The following is a 27,004-nucleotide window of genomic DNA, read 5'->3' on the forward strand; positions in this document are numbered from 1 at the left end:
ACCCCTCTCCCGCTGGAAAGAATTCAATGACCAAAAAGAGATTCTGTGACTAAGATTAATAACAATAACAACAAGGATTTGTGTTCATGGTTATGACCATAGATTACAAAGAACCCTCCATGTTTGATCTCCTTTGATATTCATATCAGTACTATAAGGAAGATTTCCATGTTCAGTTTAAGAAAGTGTGGTTATAGTATAATTTATTATTACTTATACAAATAGTTCATAAAAATTATTATTTATGAATTAATTACTCTGAAAAATCTCAGAAGCAGTAATTGCGAATAACATTTTTTGAGTTCCTCCAATATGTCTAAATGAGAAAATCCTAGGACGAATCAGATATCTTCATTTTTTTACGTGAGCAGACTAAAATTTAACAAGTGGTAAGCCACTTGTCCAAGATCACACAGTTAGTAAGCAGAGGAGCTATAACTGAATTCAGTCAGTATGAGTATATAGCCACAGGTTAAATGTTCAGTTACCCTGTGAAAATGGAAGTTAAAAAACAAAAACAAAAAAACAAAAAAGTTACTATTACTGCATTATTATTACCTAGAAGTTTCCTACTGGCAGCTAGGTTGAAAAGGAAGTCATGGTGGATGTGGTAATTTCCTTTTTCATATTTGTCAAAAGGGAAAGGGCACTGCAAAGAATTTCAAAATAGAGAGGGACATGGCACTGGAATTGAATGATACAAGAATTTCTCTTTGGTGATCTAATGTCCACCTACAGAGTGTGGGTACTGGGTACACCCCACTCCTTTCTCTCAACTCCTTTCTGTGTTCTTCCATCTTGTTGAGCAGCTGACCTTAAATAACCTGCTTTCATTTGTTTCTTTGCCCCCTACCTTCTATTAGGTTTGTCCAGTGGAGGAATGGCAGGAAATGTTCTAGCTCTAGGATGGTGAGATCAGGGTACTTATTCTCCCCAGGTCCCTCTTGCTGGGTCACTATGAGTTGACTGTGTCTCTCTGTTATAGACTATTTATTAGGCAGCTGCCTCAGAATTCTGCCAATTGTTCCTTCCCTATCCCTTCAGATGGAAGGTAAAAACTCCTACCCGTTGTGAGCCTGAGTACTATACTATCCCTCATTGGGATTCCTGAACTCTGTCTACCTCTTTGTGAATAGTCCCTTTATAAAGCTCTTCTCAACTTTATCATCCAGGTCACATAGTTTGAGTTCCTGGCCTTACTTCAAATATGACTTGTCTGCTTCTGGAGTCTATAAACCTTCCATCACCACATGAAAATTATAACCTGCTATACATATTCCTGACTGATAAGAAAGGACTCTCCACTTGCCTTTTAAATGTGTCAAATGTAATCGATCTATAACAGGAGAGTCTCCTCGTATTCAGCATTCCAGATACTTATAATTAAGTATTGCTGCTTTAGTCACTGTATTGGACACTTCATGTTACTGCATTTAATTTAGGAATGTTGAGTTTCTATAGCTGTCTAACAAAATCAGCAGCACTTTTCCTAAAGTTACCTACCTTCCCTGTGTACCTTTAGTCAACATTCATATATCCTACCCTCAGCAAAAATTGCTTTATAGTCAGTCACTAGTAGCATTAGGGTAAACAGTATACATTATATATCTCTGTATTTACAGTTCCCCCAACCTCTGTTCTGTTTTTCTAAGCCACTTGATAAATACATACTTTTATATGAAGTAGAAATTCTATGCATGATATTAAGCAACCAGTCATGCCAATTTTAAAATATTATGGTTGTAGGATTCATAAAATTTTTCTTGGGACACCATTTCATGGTGCTTAATAAATAAATACGGGTTTGACTGTTTTAAACATGCTTGCCACCTTAATATCTTCTGTGTTTTCTTATTTCTGCCATGGTAAAAAGGAAGTTAAGGTCTTTGAAATCAAAAGTCGTATCCTTTTAGTACAGAGAATCATGTATGAGACATTCTAATAACAGGGGAAGAATCAAAGATGAAACAAGGTTAACTCTACCGCAAATTTTATTTGAATCTAGTTCTCTTTTGGCAGCACAGACTTAGAGGTATGGAATCTGTGTCCTCTAAGTGTAATCACTAAAATAGATGTCACCGGCAATAGAATAGATTTTGCCACAGCTGTCTCAAACAGGTCCTTCAAAATCATGCTTGGTAATAAGTAAAGAAGCCCAAGAGGGAGGCTTACACAGAAGTGTTACTAGACAGATTCCTGCCTTCTAAAAGTGTTATTAAGGAATTCTCACTCTACCAACTTCACCATAAATCAAAATAAAATTTGTCCTATTTAAGATTAATCAAATCTATGATCCCTGGACCAAGAGATTCCAAACTCAGAAACTGATGATTTAGTTATATCTTCCCTTTCTTATAATTGATAAAAAATCTTTTTTATTAAACAATAAATTGAATCAGGTTAATATGTACCCAAATGTGCTAAAATCAAGCAGAATTGGAAGAACCTTTTTGATATTCACCATCAAGAAAGTATTGCAGCAGCCTGTCCCTGTGCAGGCCAACTTCTACAACTCATAACTCTTATGTGTGTGTGTGTGTGTATGTGTGTGTGTGTGTGTGTGTGATTTGCCTTTCTTTTGCGCTCCTGCTATAATGTCTACTTCAGATCTTACTCAAAGGTTTTCTTAGGTTAAAGAAACAATTGATGTAAAGTTGCTGAGAAAACCTCAGGGGTGTGTTTGTATGTGTTTGTGTATGTGCAACTGTGTATATGTCAATAATTTTGGGAAAGCCACATTTTCATCTTCAGGGTTCAAAGTAAAATAGACCACTTTAATGAAAAACATAACAAAAAACCTTTACTGGGTCTCAGTGGCAATACAACTTAACCCTTTTCTTATTCAGTTACTGTTTGCTCACTCTAGTCCCTGGTCATAACCTTTATGTTACTCTTATATAATAATAATGTCATCATTTTCAAGGAAGATACTGGAATCAAATAGCCAGACTTGAGGCGTATATTTCCCACCTGCAGATTTTATGCAGATCATGAGAAAATTATTCCCCCACCAGTCCATGCCTTTAAAGTATCAGTAAAGTGGGATAAAAATCAGTTAAATCCTACCATCTCGGAAGATCAGTATTTTAAGTAAATTTAAAGGAACAATGACTATAGGAGACTTATTTTAGTCCCTGAAACATGGTGGGAGCTTAATAATTGGTCTTCCAAAAATTACATATTATTAATAAAGACTTTTTCTGATATAGTTTCCATCTCTGAAATGCTGAATTTTATTTTATTTTATTTTAAATCCTTTCTAAAAGTAAGAGGCCACTCTACAACAGTTTATAGTATCTCTTCAGTGTGAGTTAATAGAAGTGGTTTACAGAAAATTATGAAGTGAGTGATGTTAACCCTCATCTCTCCTTACTTAGCAATCTTATAACCCATTACCAATCACCCCCACTCCAAAATACATACTATGAGTATGATGCTTATTATAGAGAAAGAATTTTTTAAAAATCATGGACATAATCCTCAGGCTCTGCATTATAATGTATTCTAGAATGCTATATGTCTCCATCCATTTAGTTATAGTTATCATAATTTATAACTGTATATTAATTTGGGTAACTTCATATTCTAGTTTTATATTGTTGCCTAACAAAATGCCAAAAAGTTAGAAGGCAGATATGACAAAAATATTATTAGATTTAATTTTATTATTTTATGGGTCAGAAATTTGGACAAGTCTTATTGGGTGTACTCTTTTTCTGCTTATTACAGACTGGGATCACTGAGTGGTATTCAACTGGTATTATGGCTAGTCAAGAGGAGACAAGATGGTCAATCACCTGACCAGTGTCTTAGATGGATGGACGGAAGAGTGAGCTCAGCTGGACCTCCTTCCACTCTGTGTAGACTGAGCACCCTTCAATAAGTCTATCCTGCAAAACAGCAGGACTTTTTGCATGGTGGCTCAGAGCTCCAAGAGAACAAGATCTAAGTAATCTAGCATAGCGCATTAGGTGTATTAAGAAATGAATAAATATTTGTGATCTGGCTGAATATCTTTCCTGGAAATACTTTCATTATACTAGATAACTGAAAAGAAACTCTATAATTCCAAGTATGGTTGAAGAATTATATTAAACCACATGCACTGAATCAATGAGTATAGGCTTATAGATGAGATACTATTGCTTCACTTAACCTGGCCATAGAAAACTCTCCATTTGAACACTGGTAATAAAAGTGTTTGGATACCAGTCACATACATTACCTTCTTTTGGTGGCTTCAGATGATTTAAGAGCAAAAGGGGACTCAAAGCTTCCCATATAATAAGCTATATGAAGACAGGGACATGATATAATGCATGGTGTGCAGTTGGGTAAATAAACGAAACGCACTAAGTATAGATTTTCTCACAGTTGAAGATTTCATGCTATTACAAATATATATGTTGTGATTTTTATTTTAAAATATAAAGGATTGGGGCACCTGGGTGGCTCAGTGGGTTAAAGACTCTGCCTTCAGATCAGGTCACAGTGCCGGGGTCTTGGGATCAAGGCCTGCATCGGTTTCTTTGCTCAGTGGGAAGCCTGCTTCCTCCTCTCTCTCTCTCTCTGCCTGCCTCTCCACCTACTTTCTCCACCTACCTACTACTCTGTCTGTCAAATAAATAAATAAAATCTTTAAAAATATATAAAGTATTTTATTGTTAGGGAAATATACAAATATTCTAACATATAGTCTTTCCTACTGTTCTTTTGTGTATTTTTATTAGCTGGTAAATTTAGGTGGTAATTCATCTGATGTCCTTGGTGAATAGTAACAATTTAACTTCTTCTTTACCAATTTGGATGCCTTTTATTCCTTCCTCTTGTCTATTTGCTAGGACTTGCAGTACTATGTTGAATAAATGTGGTGAGAATGGATATCCTTAGCTTGTTCCTGACCCTAGAGGAAAAGCTCTGTTTTTCACCACCGAGGATGATGTTAGCTGTGGGTATTTCATATATTGCCTTTATTATGTTGAAGTATATTCCCTCTAACCCCACTTTGTTGAGTATTTTTATCATGAATGTGTGTTGAGTCTTGTCAAATGTTTTTTCTGTATCCACTAAGATGATCATATGATTTTTATCCTTCATTTTGTTGATGTGGTTTGTGACATTGATTGCTTTGTGTATACTGAACCATCCTTGCCTTCCTGGGATAAATCCCACCTGATCATGGTGAATGATCATCTTAACATATTGTTACATACAGTTTACTAATATTGTGTTGAGGATGTTTGCATCTGTGTTCATCAGAAATATAGGCCTGTAAGTTGTGTGTGTGTGTGGGGGGGGATGTCTTTGGTTTGGATATTGGCCTCATATAATATATTTGGAAGCTTACCTCCCTCTTCTGTATTTTGGAATAATTTGAGGAGTGTAAATATTAACTCTTCTTTAAATGTTTGGTAGAATTCTCCTGTGAATCAATCTAGTTCTGAGCTTTTACTTCTTGGTATTTTTTGATTACTGGTTCAATTTTGTTGCTTGTAATTGGTCTGTTCAGATTCTCTATTATTCCTGGTTCACTTGGAAGATTGCATGTTTCTAGGAATTTATCCATTTTTTTCCACATTGTCCAGTTTGTTGGCATGTAATTTTTCATTGTATTATCTTATAATCTTTTGTCTTTCTGTGGTGTCAGTTGTTACTTCTCTCTCATTTCCGATTTTACTTATTTGGGTCGTTTCTCTTTTTTTCCTGATGAGTCTGGCTAAGGGTTTGTCCAGCAAAGGCTTTGTCAATTTTGTTTATCATTTCAAAGAACCAGCTCTTTATTTTATTGATTTTTCTCTACTGTTTTTCAAAAGAAAAATAAATGTAAATCATAATAATGTGATTTGCAACTTTGAATTAAAGTCATAATAAGATATAAAATAGTCATAAAAAGAGCAAAAGGGGAAATATTTGTTCTTCATTAATCATTCAAAAATTAAAATTAAAATCAAAACCAAAAGTAAAACTAAACACATCAGTTTATGTTAGGGAGAATTAGGAAAAAAGAAAGGCAAGTTACATTGTGAACACTCACAAGCTAGTATCTAAATAACAATGCCTACCATTTATTGAGTATTCATGATGAACAGAGAACAGAACTATGTTGTATAATTCACTTTTCAAAAGAACCAGTGAATTATTATACCAATCTCACAGATGAGGAAACTCTGAGTCCTATAGTTGTTAACTATTTTTCTTCCAATTCATAGAGCTAATAAGTGACAAGCCAATATTTGAATCTAAGTCTGGTTAGGCCAGAATCAATGCACTTAACCATTTTAGTGCACAAGTGCTCTATTCCTTTATTTAATCAACAGATAATGATTGGGTGGTTACAACCTATAAGACATAGTTCAGGTGCTGGCAATAAGGATAGGAACAACCCAGACAAAGTCCTAAATACTTCAAAGATTACTGTCTAGTTTGGTAAGAAATAGATATGAATAGAAGTCATATTGTAATTAGAGTTATGAAATAAAAAGAGAAAGTGAGGGAGATATGGAGTATCCATATTGAGGTTGATATTAACATAGATCAATGAATAATATCTTTGCTGCACTATTTAAAGCATTTTTTCAGTTGTATGCTTTTAGGACCTTAAAATTCCTTTAAGAAGACACTAAGTTGTCAATTATAATTAAAATTAAATTAGTATAAAAGAGCTCTGAGCCCATTTATCCCTCCAGGTACAAAGTAGTTTAAAACAAGGACAGTGAACTCGTAACATATATAGTGATAATCGGGTTTATAACTCCCACGAGACCTAGGATATCACTTTAGACATACAGAGTGCTAAAAACACAAGAAGTGAGAGGTTTTTTTAAATTTATTTTATTAACTATCCTAAGGGATGAGTATGATCAAATGAGAATTACTTAACCTTTGTAGAGGAGAACATGGTTGTACATTACAGGTTTGGGCTTCCTATTGGTCATATACTTATATACATATATGAAATAATACATAGTATTACATCACCTATTGATAAATATTATATTGGTCAATGTAACTTAAAAAGAAATTGATTGCTTCAAGTCAGCTTAAACTCAAAACTAGGGTTAGCTCACAAAATCAAAAGGTAAAGATGAAGCAATTCCAGGTATCCCACTAGATCAGTGTGTGGTCCTCCCCAGGTGACATTAATATGACCCAGTCTCAGTGAGGCCCATATTTTGATGTCTCTTATTAGATTTTCAAACTGTTTAGAGAGAGACCATGAATGGTCAAGCTTACGCCAGGGATCTCCACCTCTGGCCAGTTCATGTTGACCTGGAGGATTGGGTAATGTTGCAGAGACCTGGCCAATTGGAGAATTGTTTATGATGTCTTATTCAATGGGTGCCACGTTATTTGTTTTCACTCACCATAATTTTTCTAATGCCCAGCAGAGTGCCTGGCATGCAATGGACAATTGATAAACATAAGGTATATACCTGTTGGGGAACGTTGGTGGCTCCGTGGGTTAAGCCTCTACCTTCAGCTCAGGTCATGATCTCAGGGTCCTGGGATTGAGCCCCGCATCGGGCTCTCTGCTCACCAGGGAGCCTGCTTCCTCCTCTCTTTCTGCCTGCCTCTCTGCCTACTTGTGGTCTCTGTCAGTCCAAAAAAAAAAAAAAAAAGTATATACCTGTTTATCAGATCTAAAGGTCACAACCTATGATGAGGCTATTATGAGCACTGGCATATAAGAGTATAGTATAGTTATGCTTTCAAAAAGTTTTATTGAGAGTACCTGGGTGGTTCAGTTGGTTAAGCAACTACCTTCAGCTCAGGTCATGGTCCCAGGGTTCTGGGACTGAGCCCCATGTTGGTCTCCCTGCTCAGTGGGGACCCTGCTTCTCCCTCTCCCTCTGCTGCTCTGCCTGCTTCTGCTCTCTTGCTCTCTCTGTCAAATAAATAAAATCCTTAAAAAAAAGTTTTATTGAATCAGGTAGTCCTAGAAAAATGGTAAAAACCAAGTAAGAGTCCAAAGTATTTAAATGTTCAGCATTGTCTAAAAATACTTACAGTTCTTGAATCTTTATCAATTTATTGGACACTTTCAATCAATGAATTAAATGCATTTATCAATTGGCTAAACACGACAATCAATATTCATGTTAACTATACAAAACCAATAGTGAAGAAGATTTACTGAACATATATAAAGATATAAGTGTATAAACAAAAGATGCTTGAACAGAGGAACACACACACATATTTTGGTGATTAGTTTACTCTATGAGATCAGTCTTGGGATTCGGTTTCCAAATGCATTGTGCAATGAAAGCAGAAATCTGTTGTACTGAATACTGTATATACTGGATCCTCAGGAGTCCAGACTTAGGAGAACTGCCATTACCTATCAATTTAAGGACCACCAAAAAATTATAAAGTCAGCTGTGAAAAAAAATTATAATAATCATTTATACATTTATTTGGCTTTATAACTATTTTGATATTTTCTTTGTAAATATGAGAAAAATCTAGGGACAGGAAATCTGACCCCTATTTATAGGTTAAGAAACTAGAGTCCAGAGAAGCTCACTAACTCCCCAAAGTAAAATGTTCATCTATAGAACTGAGTTTCAAAATCTTGCCTGACTTGGCTCTGAAGCCCATGTCCCTTTTTTTTTAAAAAATATTTGATTTGATTTGATTTTTACAGTGTCCCAAAATTCATTGTTTATGCACCACACCCAGTGCCCCATGAAATGCATGCCCTCCTTAATACCCACCACCAGGCTCACCCATCCCTCTACCACCCTCCCTCCCAAAACCCTCAGTTTATTTCTCAGAGTCCACAGTCTTATGGATCATTTCCCCCTCCAATTTATCCCAATTCACTTTTCCTTTATATCTCCTAATGTCCTATATGTTATTTTTTATGTTCCACAAAAAAGTGAAACCATAGGATAATTGACTCTCTCTGCTTGACTTATTTCACTCAGCATAATCTGTTCCAGACCTGTCCATGCTGATACAAAAGTTGGGTATTCATACTTTCTGATGGAGGCATAATACTACATTGTATATATGAACCATATCTTTATCCATTCATCCCTTGAAGGGCATCTTGGTTCTTTCCAAGAAATTTGGAAATTTGGCAATTGTGGCCATTGCTGCTATGAATATTGGGGTACAGATGACCCTTCTTTTCACTACATCTGTACCTTTGGGGTAAATACCCAGTAGTGCAATTGCAGGGTCATAGGGTAGCTTTATTTCTAATTTCATAAGGGATCTTCACACTGTTTTCTAAAGTGGCTGTGCCAACTTGCATTCCCACCAACAGTATAAGAGGGTTCCCATTTCTCCAAATTCTCTCCAACACTTGTTGTTTACTGTCGTTAATTTTGGCCATTCTAACTGGTGTAAGGTGGTATCTCAATGTGGTTTTGATTTGAATCTACCTGATGGGTAATGATGATGAACATTTTTTCATTTATCTGTTACCATTCGTATGTCTTCTTTGGAGAAGTGTCTGTTCATGTCTTCTGCCCATTTTTTAAAAATTTATTTTTAATTTATTTTCAGAATAACAGTATTCATTATTTTTGCATCACACCCAGTGCTCCATGCAATCCGTGCCCTCTGTAATACCCACCACCCCTTCAAAACCCTCAGATCGTTTTTCAGAGTCCATAGTCTCTCATGGTTCACCCCCATGATTATCTGTTTTGTGTGTGTTGAGTTTGAGGAGTTCTTTATAGATCCTGAATATCAGCCTTTTGTCTATGGACTCTGAAAAACAATTTGAGGGTTTGAAGGGGCAGGAGGTGGGAGGTTAGGTAAGCCTGGTGGTGGGTATTATGGAGGGCACATATTGCATAGAACACTGGGTGTGGTGCATAAACATTGAATTCTAGTACACTGAAAAGAAATTTAAAAAATAAGTTAAAAAATCATACTATACAATAAAATCAGGGGCTAAGAAAAATAAAGTATTTGAACCAGAAGCTAGAAGAAACAACGGACAACAGAAATAAACCACCAAAGCTTCCAGACATGGACACATTTATCTGCTTACTGTATTCAAGAAGATAAAAGAAAATATTGAATTCTAGGAGAAAATTAAAAAAATAAATAAATAAAATACAAGGAGACTCTGTACTGCAAACAAACAAACAAAACCAGAATTACCTATTCAGTTACTGACAAGCCACAGCCAAAAATAGAAAGCTGAAGATAATCTTTCATGTTCATGAAACCAGTATTTCCCCTATGTACCTGGCACGTCCAGGTTTATATAAATATGTGAATTGACCATTAGTAGTAATAGCAGATAATTTGGAAAAAATATTAGTTGATTCTAAACTATCAGTTTGGGTATTGTGGACATTGCTGCTTTTTTTTTTTACACTGGGGTGCATATAACCTTTCTTTTCACCACATCTGTTTCTTTGGAGTAAATACCCAGAGTGCAATTGCTGGGTCATAGGGTAGCTCTATTTTTAACTTTTTGAGGACTCTCCACACTGGTTTCCAAAGTAGCTCTACTAACTTGCATTCTCACCAACATTGTAAGAGGGTTCTCCTTCTCCAACATTTGTTGTTTCTTGTCAGTTTTTGCCATCCAAGCTATTGTAAGGTGGTATCTCAATGGAGTTTCCCTGATGGCTGATGATGATGAACATTCTAGCATGTGTCTGTTAGCCATTTGTATGTCTTCTTTGGAGAAATGTCTGTTCATGTCTTCTGCCCATTTTTTGACTTGATTATCTGTTTTTTGGGTGTTGAGTTTGAGAAGTCCTTTATAGATCTTGGATACAGACAAGCAGATCTTGTCTGAGTGTCATTTGCGACTATCTTCTCCCATTCCGTGGGTTATTTCTTTGTTTTGTTGACTATTTCCTTTGCTGTGCAGAAGCTCTTGATCTTGATCAAGCCCAAAAGTTTATATTCATTTTTGTTTCCTTTGCCTTTGACGACATGTCTTGAAAGAAGTTGCTGTGTTCGATCTTGAAGAGGTTACTGCTTATGTTCTCCTCTATGATTTTGATAGATTTCTGCCTCATGTTGAGGTCTTTTGTCCATTTCGAGTTTATCTTTGTGTATGGTGTAAGTGAATGGTTGAGTTTCATTCTTTTATACATAGCTGTCCAATTTTCCCAGCACCGTTTATTTAAGAGACTATCTTTTTTCCACTGGATATTTTTTCCTGCTTTGTTGAGGATTATTTAACCATAGAATTGCAGGTCCATATCTGGGCTCTCTACTCTGTTCCACTGGTCAATGTGTCTGTTTTTGTGCCAGTACCATGGTGTCTTGGGGATCACAGCTTTTGTAGTAAAGCTTGAAATCAGGCAACATGATGCCTCAGCTTTGTTTTTCAACATTTCTTTAGCAATTTGAGGTCTTTCCTGATTCCATACAAATTTTAAAGTTGTTTGTTACAGTACTTTGAAAAAATGCCATTGGAATTTTGATGGGGATGGCATTGAAAGTATAGATTGCTCTGGGCAGTATAGACATTTTAACAACGTTTATTCTTCTGATCCATGAGCATGGAATGCTCTTGCATCTTTTTGTGCCTTCTTCAATTTCTTTCATGAGTGTTCTGTAGTTTGTTGAATACAGATCTTTAACCTCTTTTGTTAGGTTTATTCCAAGGTATCTTATGGTTCTTGTGCTATAGTAAATGGAATTGATTCTCTAATTCCCATTCTATATTTTCATTGTTGGTATATAAGAAAGCAACTGATTTCTGTACCATTGATTCTGTATCCTGCCCCATTACTGAATTTCTGTATGAGTTCTAGTAGTTGGGGGTGGAGTCTTTTGGGTTTTCTGTATGCAGTATCTTGTCATCTGCAAAGAGAGAGAATTTGACTTCTTCTCTGCCAATTTGAATACCTTTTATTTCTTTTTGTTGTCCGATTGCTGTTGCTAGGACTTCTGGTACTATGTTGAACAACAGTGGTAAGAGTGGAAATCCTTGTGTTCCTGATCTCAACGGGAATGCTATCGGCTTTTGCCCATTGAGAATGATAATCGCTGTGGGTTTTTCTTAGATTTTATGAAGTTGAGCAATGTTCCCTATGTCCCTATAGTTTGAAGAGTTTTAATCAGGAACACATGCTGTATTTTGTCAAGTGCTTTTTCTGCATCAATTGAGAGGACCATGTGGTTCCTCTCTCTTCTCTTATTGATTTGTTTTATCACAGTGATTGATTTGTAAATGTTGAACAACCCTTGCGTTCCATGGATAAAACCCACCTGGTCATGGTGGATAATCTTTTTAATGTACTTTTGGATCCTATTAGCTAGGATCTTGTTGAGAATCTTGGCATCCATATTCAGTAGGGATATTGGTTTGTAATTCTTCTTTTTGAGGGAGTCTTTGACTGGTTTGGGGATCAGAGTAATGCTGGCTTCATAGCAAGAGTCTGGAAGTTTTCCTCCTGTTTCTATTTTTTGAAACTGCTTCAAGAGAATACCTATTGGTTCTTCTATGAATGTTTGTTAGAATTCCTGAGATAATCTATCAGGTCCTGGGCTTTTGTTTTTTGGGAGGTTTTTGATCACTGCTTCAATCTTGTTACTAGATATTGGTCTATTGAAGTTGTCAGTTTCTTCCTGTTTCAGTCTTGGAAGTTTATAGGTTTCCAGGACTGCATCCATTTCTTCCAGGTTGCTTGATTTATTGGCATGTAACTGTTGATAATAATTTCTGATGGTTGATTCTATTTCCTTGGTGTTAGTCATGTTCTCTCCCCTTTCATTCCTAATTTTATTAATTTGGGTCCTCTCCCTTTTCTTTTGGATTAGTTTGGTCAGTGGCTTTTTGACTTATTAATTCTTTCAAAGAATCAGCTTCTAGTTTCATTGATGTGTTCTACTGTATCTCTAGTTTCTAACTCATTGATCTCTGCTCTAGTCTTGATTATTTCCCTTCTTGTGCATGGGGTTGGCTTAATTTTTTTTTGATTTTCCAGTACTTTAAGGTATAAAGAGAGTTGGTGTACTTGGGATTTTTCAGGGTTTTTTTTTTGTTTTGTTTTGTTTTGTTTTTAGTGAGGTTTGGATGGCTATGTATTCCACCCCGTAGGACTGCCTTTGCCATATCCCATAGGTTTTGGATTGATGTTTCTTCATTCTCATTGGTTTCCATGAGTTGTTTAAGTTCTTCTTTGATTTTCTGGTTGATCCAAACATTCTTGAGGAGGATGGTCTTTAGCTTCCAAGTGTTTGAATCCCTTCTTTTTTAAATTCCAAAATTTTTCTTGTGGTTGTGTTCCAGTTTCAAAGCATTGTGGTGTGAGAATATGCAGGGAATAATCTCAATCTTTTCATATCAGTTGAGCCCTGATTTGTGACCCAGTATGTGATCTATTATGGAGAAAGTTCCATGTGTGCTTGTGAAGAATGAGTTTTAGGGTGGAGTGTTCTCTATATATCTATGAGGTCCATCTGGTCCAATGTGTCATTCAAAGCTCTTGTTTCTTTTTTGATTTTTTGCTTAGATGATCTATTACTGACAGGGGCATGTTAAAATCCATTTCAATTAATGTATTTATATCAATAGGACTCTTTATTTTGGTTAATAATTGGCTGCTCCCATATTGAGGGCATAAATATTTACAATTGTTAGAACTTCTCGGTAGATAGACCCTTTAAGAATGATGTAGTGTCCTTCTGTTTCTCTGACTACAGTATTTAGCTTAAAATCTAATTTATCTGATATGAGAACTGTTACTCCAGCTTTTTTTTGAGGCTCGTTGGCATGAAAGATGGTTCTCCATCCTATCACTTTCAGTCTGGATGTATCTTTAGGTTCCAAATATGTCTCTTGTAGATAGCATATGGATGGGTCCTGTTGTTTTATCCAGTCTGCAGCCCTGTGCCATTTTATGGGAACATTTAGGCCATTCAGATTGAGAGTGATTATTGAAAAATAAGTTTTATTGATGTCATGTTGCCCGTGAAGTCCTTGTATCTATAGATTGTCTCTGTAAATTTCTGCTCTATGTCACTCGGGTTCTTTGCTCTTTTATAGAATGCTCCCCTCCACCTCTCCGTCTTAAGACTTTTTCTAGTGCCAGCTTGATGATCACATAATCTTTTAAACTTTGCCGGTCTTGGAAGTGCTTTATCTTTCCATTCATTTTAAACGTCAGCCTTGCTGGACAAAGTATTCTCGGCTGTATGTTCTTCTCATTTATTGCCCTAAATATATGTCTTGCCAGTCCTTTCTGGATTGCCAGATTTCTGCGGACAGGACTAATGTTATTCTGATGTTCCTTCCTCTGTATGTAAGGAATCTCTTCTCCCTAGCTGCCCTTAAGACCTCCTGTCTGAAATTATGATTCATGAATTTCACAATTAAGTGTCTGGAGGTCTTTATAGACTCGTTGATATTGGGGGATTTCCCTTCTGCCTGTGTGATATGAGCACTTGTTCCATTCCCCAGATTAGGAAAATTTTAATCCAGGATTTGTTTAAGTATATCTCTAGTATTCTCTCATTCTCCACCCCCTCAGGATCCCAATAATTCTGACACTGGAATGCTTCATGGCATCATTTGTTCCCCTAACTCTGTTTTCATCACTTCTAAGCTGTTTGTTTCAGGACTTCTCTTGATGCTTTTCTATCAGTTTGTATTCTAGATCACTAATTTGATCTTCTGCCTTAGTTACCCTAACTGTTAGAGTATTTAGATTAGATTGGATCTCATTGACAGCATTTTTTAGTACTGCCAGATCAGCCCTCACTTTTGCCCTTAGAGATTCTATGTTGCCACTAATGGTCTTCTCCAACCTAGCCATTGCCTGGTTAACAGTTACCCTGAATTCCCTTTCTGACATATTGTTTATGTCCATATCCAGTAGTTCTGTGGCGGAGGTCACTGTCCCTGAAATTTTCCTCTGTTGGGTGTTCTGCTCCTAGTCATTTTGGTGAGAGGTGGTAGAGGGGATGTATAGCTGAATATTTCAACCACAATCCAGGCAAGCTGCACTCTGGAAAGTTTCAGAGCATTCAGAAGTCACCACCAAAAAGGAAGAAAAAAGAAAGAGAAAAAGAGGGAAAAAAAGAAAAAGTCCAGCTAGAATGAGCCCAAAAGTAAAAGACAAGATAAAAAAAAAAAAAAGAAAGAAAAACCCAGCCAAAATGAACTCCAAGAATAAGATTTATAAAGAGCAAAACCAAAACCAAAACAGAAACACTGACAGAAGAATAAGATGGGAAGTTGGTTATAAACCCTCAATATGGGCAAGGAAGCTTATTTCATTCTTCCTGGGTATATCTTGTTATCTTTGTTAGAGGACTGAACTTCCCAGAGATACAGGGAAATTAAAACTGGTTTATATATAGGGGTAGTATTGAATAGGGAAAAAAGATTATCTTGAAGCTCATATCTACATATATATTAATTTTAAAAAAGGAAAAGAAAAAGAAACACAGGTAAGTGTATGAAAAAAGTTCATGTTAAAAACTTATTATGTAATATGTTGTATTAAACATCTAGTTGTAGTGGTAAGTAGGTTAAAAATATGAAGAATTGTAAGAATGAATTTAAAAAAATAAAGTTGTATCTATGAATATACAGGTTTGGGGCAATACTGGGGGCTTAAAATGTTGGGGTTTGACAGTTTTGTGGGGACCCTGTGGCTTGTCTTCTGGGGGAGGAGCCTGCCACATTTCTCCAGTCAGTCTTGCTTGGGTTGAGATGCCCTGCAGGCTACCAAGGGGGCTGGACTGTGTGGAAAACTGTCTTTCAGGCTTTTGTTTTCTGGACGTTTTTCTTCTTTGGTGGTTTTTTGTGGCTTTTCACAGAATTAGTGCAAAGTAAACCATCAGCACCCAGACTTCAACCTCAGAGAGAAACCTCTATCTGCTTCCCTCTGGATGGTCCAGAACACACAGACTCCCACTTTGCAAACTCTGCTGAATACCACAACCTCCCACAGGTGGTGTGCACTCCAGCCACTATCTCAGTGGTTGCCTGAGGCCCTGCTTGTCTGTGCACCTCTGTGCAACTAAAACTGTGAGTGATACTGGTTCTGGGGAGCCTGATTCTGGTGGCTGGCATTGCCAGGACTGCTCTCTGAAGACCAGGTCCACTCCGGGTGCACTCATACCTGGCAGCAGCCTGCAAGTTGCAGAAGGCTATTGGCCCAGAGACCTTGGACTGGAGGCCCTGCCAGGTTCTCTCAGGCACAGGTGGGTGCCAGCTGTGACCATCCTGGGCCCATGGGCTTAGGGCCATGCCTGTGGACACCCAATTCCACCAGTTGCCTCTTAAGACCCTTTGTTCTTTTTCAGCGCTTTTAACCAGACCAAGTTAATGCTCGTCCCCAAGCACAGGAAGCTTTCATAATGGGGTATTACTTTCCAATGGGTCACTTCTGGTGGCTCCCTCTCCCTTCTGTTTATCATCAGATATCAGTCTGAGGGGTCCCACTCCATGTTACCTCTCCACTGATGTCTTCTGTCTCTGTCGAGATCCAGAAGTGTATAATCTTACATCTCAGGCTGGTTCATGGGTGTTCAGAGTGTTCTGGTAGCTGTTTAGTTCACTTCAGGGGACTAGTTGAAACAGGGTCTCCTACTTTGCCGCCATCTTGCTCTTCCTCCTCCCATGTCCCTTTCTTTACATCATTATGTTTCCAAGTACATTTTTAGAATGGGACTTGAGATGTTAATATATGTCTTTAAAATAGTACCAGGAGAAGTATCACAAAGTCAATTTTCCAGCAGTTGAAAAGAGGAGGCTACTGAATAACCTGAAACCAGATCATCTGTTCGAGGAGCAAATCCTAGAACCTAACATTGACCTCCATTCTGCAGTTATATACACTCCTACAAAACCAAAAGAAATTATTTTTACCAATGGGTAGAAAAAAAAAAAAAAAGCTGCCCAAGTGTTTAACCCCCCCCCCAAATCACCAAATTAAGCTGTAACTTTAAATAAAATATTCTTGACACCTGCACACTAAATTTGAATTCTTGTGAAAAATATTTTAGGTGATAAGCAATCTAACAATAACCTCAACCACTATGACTTCATCCAGTAAATTCATTCTTTAGAAATTTTGCAAAAGACGTTCTAATTGTGTAACCTTCTGTTATCTTCTTTATATAGAAAGGTGAAGAAACTGTTGTGTGGTTGATAACCTAGTTGAGAACAAAGACAATGTCTTTTACATTGGGTAGAATAAAGCCAGGATCTATCATAGTACCTCGTATGTGGCAAAATATTCAGCAAATGTGGAATGAACGCTTTTCCATTTTGTAGGATGGACTTGAACTAATCAAGTCACCCTGTTGTGCCCTGTCCCTGATAGAATTGAAGAACCTTCTGCAGAAAGCCACTGTATAGGTAGTGTCCATGGAGCTGTCAGAAACTGAGTGGCCCCAGGTGGGGATTTATCTGTGGATACACACCACACTGGCAATACTGTCATGGCCTTCAGAATGTTTTACCAATTAGCTTAGGAATGAAGAGATCTTGATCATAGAAGTAACTGGTAGTGTAACCCAGTTTGAAGCATCTTCAAATATCAGTAGTTAATATGTTAGCATGTATTTCCCCAAATCACGTTTCCATTAGAATATCTCTTTTAGCCCTTTGGTAACATGGCCCAAATTCTATCAATGAATCTTCAGTTTTATGCGTGGTAGAGTATTTTAAAAATTTTGGATTTTATCTGTAACTGATTCTGCTGACTCATCTCTACATTCTAGAGCCTTCACCCCAGTTTTTCCCATGGAGAATTTGAGAAAGCAGGGGTAGACCAGAAAGAGTACTGAGAAAGGATTCTAAGGACCTAAATAACTGCCCTCTGACCTTAGGGAAATGACTCAAGTTCTCTCAACTTTCATTTACATACCCCTAAATCATAGTTTAGCTAGGAGGATCAAATAAGAGGAAGTGCTTCATAAACAATCCTACAAATATAAGTTAATCTTATTGTGAACATCATTTCACCACTTTGATGCTCTTATGGACTTGAACAGTAGATTCCTAGATGAGTCTCTATTTTTACCACAACATTTATACCTTATAGGTATTGACTTATGTATTTCTTCACTCCAGTACAGAAAATGTGGTTTAATATTTTAGTGTCCCTGCAAATGTTTCTGTTAATCTACATGTCAGTCTTTCAGCAAGTATTACTATGATCCATAATTAAGTGCAAGTGATGCCAGAGGATGGGAATACAATGGTGAACTAAATGCCTTACCCCTTATGCTCACAGAATAAACACACCATTAAAATATGGCAAAGTCATTCTTTCTATTCAATGCTTCTCAGTGGAGACAGTGCTTGGAAAAATGAAGAAACTGCATTATAGTTGAAGAATAGTAAAATAAAGCCAGTCTCTAGGAATTTCTCCCTCCAAGAACTATTTTTTCTCCTTTGCACATACTCATGAGGTTTAAAAAAAAAAAAAAAAAATTAGTCAACCTAGATGTTTTGCCTAACTCTTATTCAGATAGCCTAAATTATAAAAACAACATTGCTAGGATCATCTGAATTTTGTAATTATTATTAAATACTATTTAGAAATAGCCTATTATCATATGTGGGACACATTATGAACCTACAGATCAGAAAGGGATTCACTATGAAAGTTTATGTTAAAATAACTACCCCACTTTTGTTCATAGCCAAAAATGTGTGGTCATATATACATGCCCAAAACTCTTGGTTTCAAAGCAAGATGAAAATTCCTTCAATTCACCTTGATCGAGAAACATATTGGCCAGAAATTTTGTCCTCCCTGGAATATGAAGGGCAACAATAACATTAATGATATTCTGTTGTACGTCAAACAGATATAAAAGCTGCAGACCTCTGACAATAAGACTCCCATCCCTAAATGGCAGAAATTATTGAAACCACAGGGCATAGAGCACTCTCTCTGGGAACCTTTGTCAGGGAACAGTTGGAGGTGGGCTTTTTGGAGCAGCCTGTAGTTAGCCCTCTATTCATGCTGGTCAGGTCTTTTACCAAGGGAGTTTGCTTTCAGTGTTTATGTAGTGCAGCAGGCAACTGTTTACCTCAGGGCACAAGAGTCAATCCAGAACTTCAGAATCTGTGCGCCTGGGTGGCTCTGTTGCCCATGGAAACAAGTGTTTCTTTGGAAGGAGGGAACTCTGAACTTCAAGGCAGAAGATAATCCCATCAACTGGGCCAGTGCCCTGTTTGAAGGTGTTTTGCTGCATGAACAACAGCCCTTAAAAAATTGTACAGGATTACAATATTTTATAATCATTTAAGAACTTGCTTTTGACAGCTCTAAATTATATATGGTAATAGGTTCACACTCTTTTGAATGAATTGGTTTTAAAGTTAGAGGAAACATTTAACTGGGAAGAACTTTGACGCTTTCTCCTCCCTCGGCTAAGAGAGGGAAAAATGTCGGTGCAAATTCTTGTCTAACATGTCGGGGAAGGTTCTTAGATTGTGTTATTAAGAAGAAAGCTTTGGACATGGATTAGACTGGATGGACCACAGTGCGTGGTTTAAAATGACATGCAAGTGGCTTGGACTAAAAGCTTACAGATGCCTTCTTTTTCCAACATTCAAAATGTAAATTAAATCTTATGTTAGATTTCATTAGCAATAAACATTTTTGAAGATTAGCAGCCTGACCTTTCCAGCGGCCTTCTAATTAGCTCACTTTGTGCCCAGATAGCCGAATAGAAGATGGATTACAAAAAAGGTGGAGAATGAGAAACCTTTGAAGACAGCATGGCAGTCATCTAGTGAATACTATAGAAGGCTACAGGAACAGGAACAGAAAAAAGGAAGGGAAATAGGAAGTGTGAGAAATTTGTATTTATTGAGTGCTTGCCCTCCCTCCGGGCCATAAACTTTACGTAAGTTATCTCACATAAACATCATAATAAAACTGAAAGACCTATGTCATTTTCCCTGTTTTAGATACTGGAGGGTTACAGAGAGACCTGTGGAGATGAACTTAGTAGGTGTTTGAATGAATACGAGTGAAGGAAAGTAACTTTTCAAAACTATTTCTGAATATTCCTAATGAGTCAAGTTATACCTCTTTTATTTTTTTAAATTACTGTGCCTATAGTACTGAGGGCATGGATAATAGAGTCGTATTTTTTTTTCAGTGAATTATGTTATTCATTGAAATAAAAATATGACCACCTACATTTTGTAATATGTTCTGGGCATAGCATTGAGCCTTGTGGAGATTGGGTTGTGAGAATTTTGATTCGTTGTTATTCTTAAACATTTTTATAATGTAATTTCATTTTACTTGAAATTCAGTTTTCATATCCCCAAAAGGAATAGAGTAAACCCATCCCTATTTTGCATCAAAGGAATAGCTATGAAAATGAATAAGGCATAAAATAAGACTTCATTTTCCTGAGATATATAAAGTATGTGAAAAACCTGGTGATTTCTTGGTATGGATCTAGTTATGGGACAGGCAGTCTCCCTGGATACAAATCCGAGCTCTGCTCCTTACTAGATGTGTGACTTTGGACATGTTACTTAAAATTTTTGCAAATCTGTTTTCTCACTTCCAACCTGGGAATTCTACTATCTCCCTGTTAGAGTTGTGATTAATAAGATATATTAGGCAAAACTGTTTTAGTCACTACTCTAGTTGCATGTTAGAGGAAGAATTAACAAAAGTCTCTGAAGCACTGAAGAATATGGGTAATAACAAATAACATATGTACTCAAAGTGAAGCCAGTAAGATGCATATATTGGTACCTACTGTGTGAAGTATGTGAGGACACATAGATCTGCAAAGATAGATCAGACATAATCTATGGCCTTGAGTCGCTTATCACCTAGTGGAGAGAAAGTTATTTTAATACAACGTAGTAAAGCTATTGGAGCTATACATAAGATGTTGCAAGATGACAAGAGAGAAATAGTTATGATAAACTATAGGCTTCCTGGAGATAAAAACCAAACTGAAACTTAAGAAGGAACACATTAAGAAAGACAAAACTTTTAATAAATGTAATAAAATGCTGTAGAGCATTTAGGTCCAAACATAGGTCCAAAGTCAACCTGAAAGAGATCCCAAACAAAAATGTACAGAGATATAAACAATATAGTTTATATAAATGTTTAATACCAAACCAAAGAGATTGTATTTCATCCTATAGATGGTGAAGAGCCACTGAAAAGCTTTAAAAAGGAGAGTGATTTGCTCACTTTTTCTGTTTTTCTTTGTCTTTTTATTTATTTATTTTTTACATCTCTCTGGCTGCAGAATGGGGATGGATTGATTGGCTGTGAGGTGGGAAGGAAAGGACAAATTCGGTTACTTGGCTCTCTCCCTATTCCATGCTAACGAGAATGAGAACCTGCTTGGACTTGGTATCAGATGGTTGTAGCACAAAGTAAGAAACCGATTTCAGAACAATGTAGGAGATGAGATCAAAAGGATTTGGCCGTAGGCTGGATGCGATGGATAAGGAATAGGATTCGTTGGCACTTCCAGGTGGATGGTGATGCTTTTTACAAACCTGTGCAATGCGGGGGGGTGGGGGGGGAGAAAAGGAAATCTGAAAGTCAAAGTCACAAATTCTTTCAAAAGAGACCTGTTAAGTAGCAAGTATTTCTGCAATGTTTGGGTGGAAATGGGCAAAAAGAAATTAGATTGCCTCAGGGCAAACTGGAATAATTTGCCTTTCACATACATATATGGGCAAAGGTTTCATCTAAAAAAGAAGAGGATGGTATCCAAACTAAGAGTAAAGGTGAGCAGAATCATGGATCATAAGAATGGAATACATGAAATCACCACAGTTTAAGTGGTATGCAAAAGAGGTACTCATTGGAGAAACTTAAAGTAGAAATCAGAGACGGTAAGAGGATAACTGGTACCACAGAAGGCAACTAGGAGCTTCAAGAAAGTCAAAGAGATTATATATCCATCCAGTAAAAGTTAGTGTTTTTATTCCAGGTCTTTATTCCAAGAATCTAAAAGTTGAAACATGTCCGTTGGTTGTTGACCCTTGCCAGAGCAATTTCAGTTTGCTTGGCACAAAAGCTAATCCCTGTGAGTTGCATTATAAATGAGAAATGATGGAAGTGAGGACAAGGAGTGTAGATTACCTCTTCATGGAGAAGAGGGCAATCAGGCTGTAGCCATAAGGAAGTACAAGGTCAAGAGAAGCAAATTTAGGATGAGAGAGAGCCCAAGGGACGTTTAAGGAAAAAAAAAAAAAAAACCAAGAATGGAGATGTTTGGCAAGAAAGTGATAGTGGCAAATAATAAAGGTTGAAAGGGACAAAAGGGGATGTATTTGAGAAAACAGGATAGGCAGGAGGAAGAGAGCTATCTCACCATTGAAAATAAAAATGGCACATAAGCACTATGTCTAGTTGCGCTCATGATATCAGACAATTCACTAAGTCGAATACCCACTAATATTGTCTCCTCACATAGAGTAAGCAGTTTAAATAGAGCAGGTAAGTAAAGCACAGAACTTTCAATTAATATTAATATTGATTGTAAGTGAAAATGGGCCAAGTAGTACTGTGTTGTATGTGTGTGATGGGAAGAAGAGAGCTTTCCTCAAATTGATTCCCTCAAATTCCTTAATGTCATCAGTGAAATGTCTTTTCCCTTTGCTTCTCCCTTTGTCCATTTCTTTGGGATAGAGATGTATTTCTAGAAATTTCAGTTTTACTCAAAATTTACTGCTCATGTGTTGTATTCAAAGCACTCTACCAAGGGAGGGTATTAAAAAGTTGATGAAGACTGAGACCTAATCCATTAAAGCTCATGATCTAGTAGGGTAGGGGGGTAGATATAAAAATACCTAAAGGGTAAAAATATTGTCACCTAAATTTGTATTTTTTACCTCTTTAAAAGCAAAATAGAATACTTAAGTTCTGAGATACTTGGAACACTTGAAATGTCATTTGATGTGTAGATACATTTGCCATACATTAAAGAAGTAACCTAGTAAGTTTGTCAAACCAGAAACAGTGTGACTTTCTGGCCTGAGAGGGATGACGGAAGCCATTGGAATGATTTATTGATAAGTGATGATGTGCATTGTAGTTCAAAGAAGGGCAGAATCATCTCTGAATAATAATAAAAAAAATTCCATTCTAAAGGTATCTTGCATTTTTTTTTTATTCATTTCACAAGCAAAAATAGGATGTAGGCTGGGAGAATTGCTTTCCTTGAAACAAGAACTTTTACAAAGTGAAAAACTTGAAATTAGATCATTCATCAGCATGAATAAGATAGCCTAGCATGTTCTCCACTTGGAACTGTGGTTTCTTGGTAATATGGCTGGCCTTAACAGAGCTGTTTGTGGAAAACTAAAGACTGTCTTCCTCACATGGCATTGTTTCATGCTTGGACCTGTGAGGGTGAAAAGTTCTTTATTTGCAACTTGAAGATTATTTTCAGATTAGTAAAGAGCAAGTCTGAACACAAAGCTAATTGTGGAATATTTAGGAAAAATATTGTGTATGAGGATCTTATTCAATATGTCTTGATGGTATAGTTTATTTCCAAAAGATGTGATTTCTAAATGTATAATACTTAAATGCTTCCTTTTACCAGATTTATTCCCATAAAACACCTAAGTATACTTACCAAACACTTTGAGTTCTAAAATTATTTGTGAAAAATAAAGTTTGATATATAGAATCTGTGATTCTCAGTGGCTCATGCAGTAAAATAATCAGAACAATAGAAGGAAGTACCAAAGTAAAATCAGAAAGATTTAAAACTATAATGAAAAAATTATAGATCTATAAAATACTTACAAAAATTTACCTGTGTACATCTGATTTGTAATTTTCTGTTAAGGGTTTTAATTTCAGCTTTCTAGTTAATCCATGAGAATCCTATCTTCTACATAGACATCTTCACTTCCAAAAATATCTCTCTGGTGTCTATTGAACACAGTTCACCTACAAATCAAAGAAAGACTGAGGGTCATAGCAACTTCTCTGCCCTCTACAGGGGACAGAACCTGCACTTATTGGAGAAATGTGTCCCCACTTGCTGATCTCGAGAGTGTTAAGCTTGGTGGTTTGTTATAGATGGAAGGATGGCAACCCAGGATCATGTAGAAAATTGGGTTAGATATGTTTCTGGAAATATTTGGGGAATGCAGGGGAAATCTAATTCAACTTTGTTCTTTTTCATCATTGCTCTCTGTTGTGGACTGAATGGGTCTGCCCCCAAATCCTAAATTGAAAATCACCCCACAGTGTGATTCTCTTAGGAAGTAGGGCCTTTGGGAGATAATTAGGTTTAGATGATGTTGTAAGGGTGGAGCCTACATGAATGGGGTTAGTGCCCTTGTAGAAATCATGAGCACAAGCTTCCGATACCTGTTCTCCACCACATGAGGATACTAGAAGTCCACGGTCTGTAGCCTGGGAGGGGGCTCTCAACAGAACTCAGCGAAGTTGGCATCCTGATTTCAGACGGCCAGTCTCTGAAAACATGAAAGATGATTATATATAAACCATCCTGTCTATGGTATACTAGTATAGCAGACTGGAAGACTAAGACACTCCCATACTTTTCTAATTCTTCTTGCATTATCCAGGCTTTTGGGGACTGAATTCTTATACACATGCATGTGTTGAATTCCAGATCATTCGTCAACAAAATTGTTGGTTTTCTTTCTTTTTAGGCTATTGAATTTAATTCAGTTGACCTAAATCAATTTGGATTGTACCTAAAATTTGTGGGTTAAGTGTCTCTGATACAAGGATATAGTATATCTTTCCTTGAAATCACCTCAGATACAAGCACTAGACAAAAGCTCAATTTATGTCTTCATCCCATTTCTCTGTACCTTAATACATTCAAATTCAGGTAGGATCTGTATTTAAATATTAAGGATAAATATTTACAGGGAGACTAGCTGGTATGCTGAGCAAAGTTCATAATGTTTAAGCTGAAGGGGGGAGCTTTTCAACAAAATCAAGTATAGTTTCAAATGACAAAAGTCATACATTTTTTTGTATTTATTGTTGGTATCTCTTATCCCTAAGAAAATAAATGGTAGTGACAAGACTGTGTGTGTGTGTGTATTCAAAGGCAGAGTGGATTTAGTTGATCCAGCATGAAGCATAGTAAGAGAAAATATCAATATTCATTCATATAATTCTATAGATACTTTTTAAAAATTAACATATAATGTTTTACTTGTTTCAGGGGTACAGGTTTGTGATTCATCAGTCTTACACAATTCACAGCACTCACCATAGCACACACTCTCACCAACGTCCATCACCCTGACACCCCATCCCTCCCACCCCCCTCCACTCCAGCAACCCTCAGTTTGTTTCCTGAGATTAAGAGTATCTTATGGTTTGTTTCTCTCTTTGGTTTCATCTTGTTTCATTTTTCCCTCCCCTCCCCTATGATTCTCTGTCTTATTTCTCAAATTCCTCAAATCAATGAGATAATGTAATTATTCCTCTCTGATTGCTTATTTTTCTTAGCCTAATACTTTCTAGTTCCATACACATCATTGCAAAGGGCAAGATTTTGGGTTTTGATGGCTGTATAATATTCCATTGTATATATAAACCACATCTTTATCCATTCATCTATTGATGGACATCTAGGTTCTCTCCACATTTTAGCTATTATGGATATTGCTGCTATAAACATTGAGGTGCATGTGCCCCTTCAGAACACTACATTTGTATATTTGCAGTAAATACCCATTAGTGCAATTGCTGGGTCATAGGATAACTCTACTTTCAACTTTTTGAGGAACCTCCATACTGTTTTCCAGAGTGGCTGCCCCAGCTTCCATTCCCACCTATAGTGTAGGAGGGTTCCTCTTTCTCTTCATCCCTGCCAACACCTGTCATTTTCTGACTTGTTCATTTAAGTCATTCTGACTGGTGTGGTGTGGTATCTCACTGTGGTTTTGACTTGTATTTACCTGATGGCAGGTGATGTTGAGCACTTTTTCATATTGGCCATTTGGATGTCTTTGCAGAAATGTCTGTTCATCTCTTCTGCTCATTTCTTGATTAGTTTATTTGTTCTTTGGGTGTTGAGTTTAGTAAGTTCTTTATAGATTTTGGATGTTAGTCCTTTATCTGATATGTCATTTGAAAATACCTTCTCCCACTCTGTCAGTTGTCTTTTGGTTTTCTTGACTGTTTCCTTTGATGTGCAAAAGATTTTTATCTTGATGTAGTACCAGTAGTTCATTTTTGCCTTACTTCCCTTGCCTTTGGCGATGTTTCTAGGAAGGAGTTGCCATGACTGAGGTCAAAGAGGTTCCTGCCTGTGTTCTCCTCAACAATTTTGATGGATTCCTGTCTCACATTTAGGCCTTTCATCCATTTTGACTATTTTTGTGTATGGTGTAAGGAAATGGCCCAGTTTCATTCTTCTGCATGTGGCTGTCCAAATTTCCCAACACCATTTGTTGAAGGGACTGTCTTTTTTCCGTTGGACATTCTTTCCTGATTTGTCAAATTAGCTGACCATAGATTTCAGGGTGCATTTCTGGGCTCTCTATTCTGTTCCATTGATATATGTGTCTGTTTTTGTGCCAGTACCATATTGTCTTGATGACGACAGCTTTGTAATAGAGCTGGAAGTCTGGAATTGTAATGCCACAAGCTTTGGTTTTTTTCTTCAACATTCCTCTGGCTATTGAGGGTATTTTTTGGTTCCATATAAATTTTAAGATTATTTGTTCCATTTCTTTGAAAAAATTGATGATCTGCTTTTTCTAAAAGGAGTGGAATAGATTTGAATTTATAAACCATAATGACTGTTTACCACAGATCATTACTTTTGTTACCCACTTCTGCTTACCTCCTCTAGTTCCCTTCCTAGGGAAGCATGGATGTCTAAGACTCCCATGTCACTCTTACTTCCTTTTAGATGAGGCTATCACAGATATGATTCTGGTTTTGTGTCAGACAGTAATAAACATAAGTTTCTATGCTGCAGGAAAACAATCCTCCTTCACAATTAAAACTGTAAACACTCTGACAACCAAAGAAATACTGGTTGTTGTTTTTTCACATTCTCAGTAGTACTAAATACATGGGTCAGTAAAGTC

General features: G+C 36.8%; 1 long non-coding RNA gene across 1 annotated transcript in view; it reads right to left on the reverse strand.

The window, feature by feature from the left end:
* Positions 1-23,232: 23,232 nt before the first annotated feature.
* LOC309842213 overlaps positions 23,233-27,004 on the reverse strand; it is a 63,499-nt gene continuing 59,727 nt past the window's right edge. The window contains exons 2-3 of the long non-coding RNA XR_014299562.1: positions 24,288-24,394; positions 23,233-23,304 (exon numbers count right to left, since the gene is read on the reverse strand). This is a non-coding gene — a long non-coding RNA (uncharacterized lncRNA). The remainder of the gene's footprint in view (positions 23,305-24,287; positions 24,395-27,004) is intronic.

The sequence above is a fragment of the Mustela nivalis genome (genome assembly GCF_964662115.1).
Source record: "Mustela nivalis genome assembly, chromosome: 10".
In the NCBI taxonomy this organism is placed as follows: domain Eukaryota; kingdom Metazoa; phylum Chordata; class Mammalia; order Carnivora; family Mustelidae; genus Mustela; species Mustela nivalis.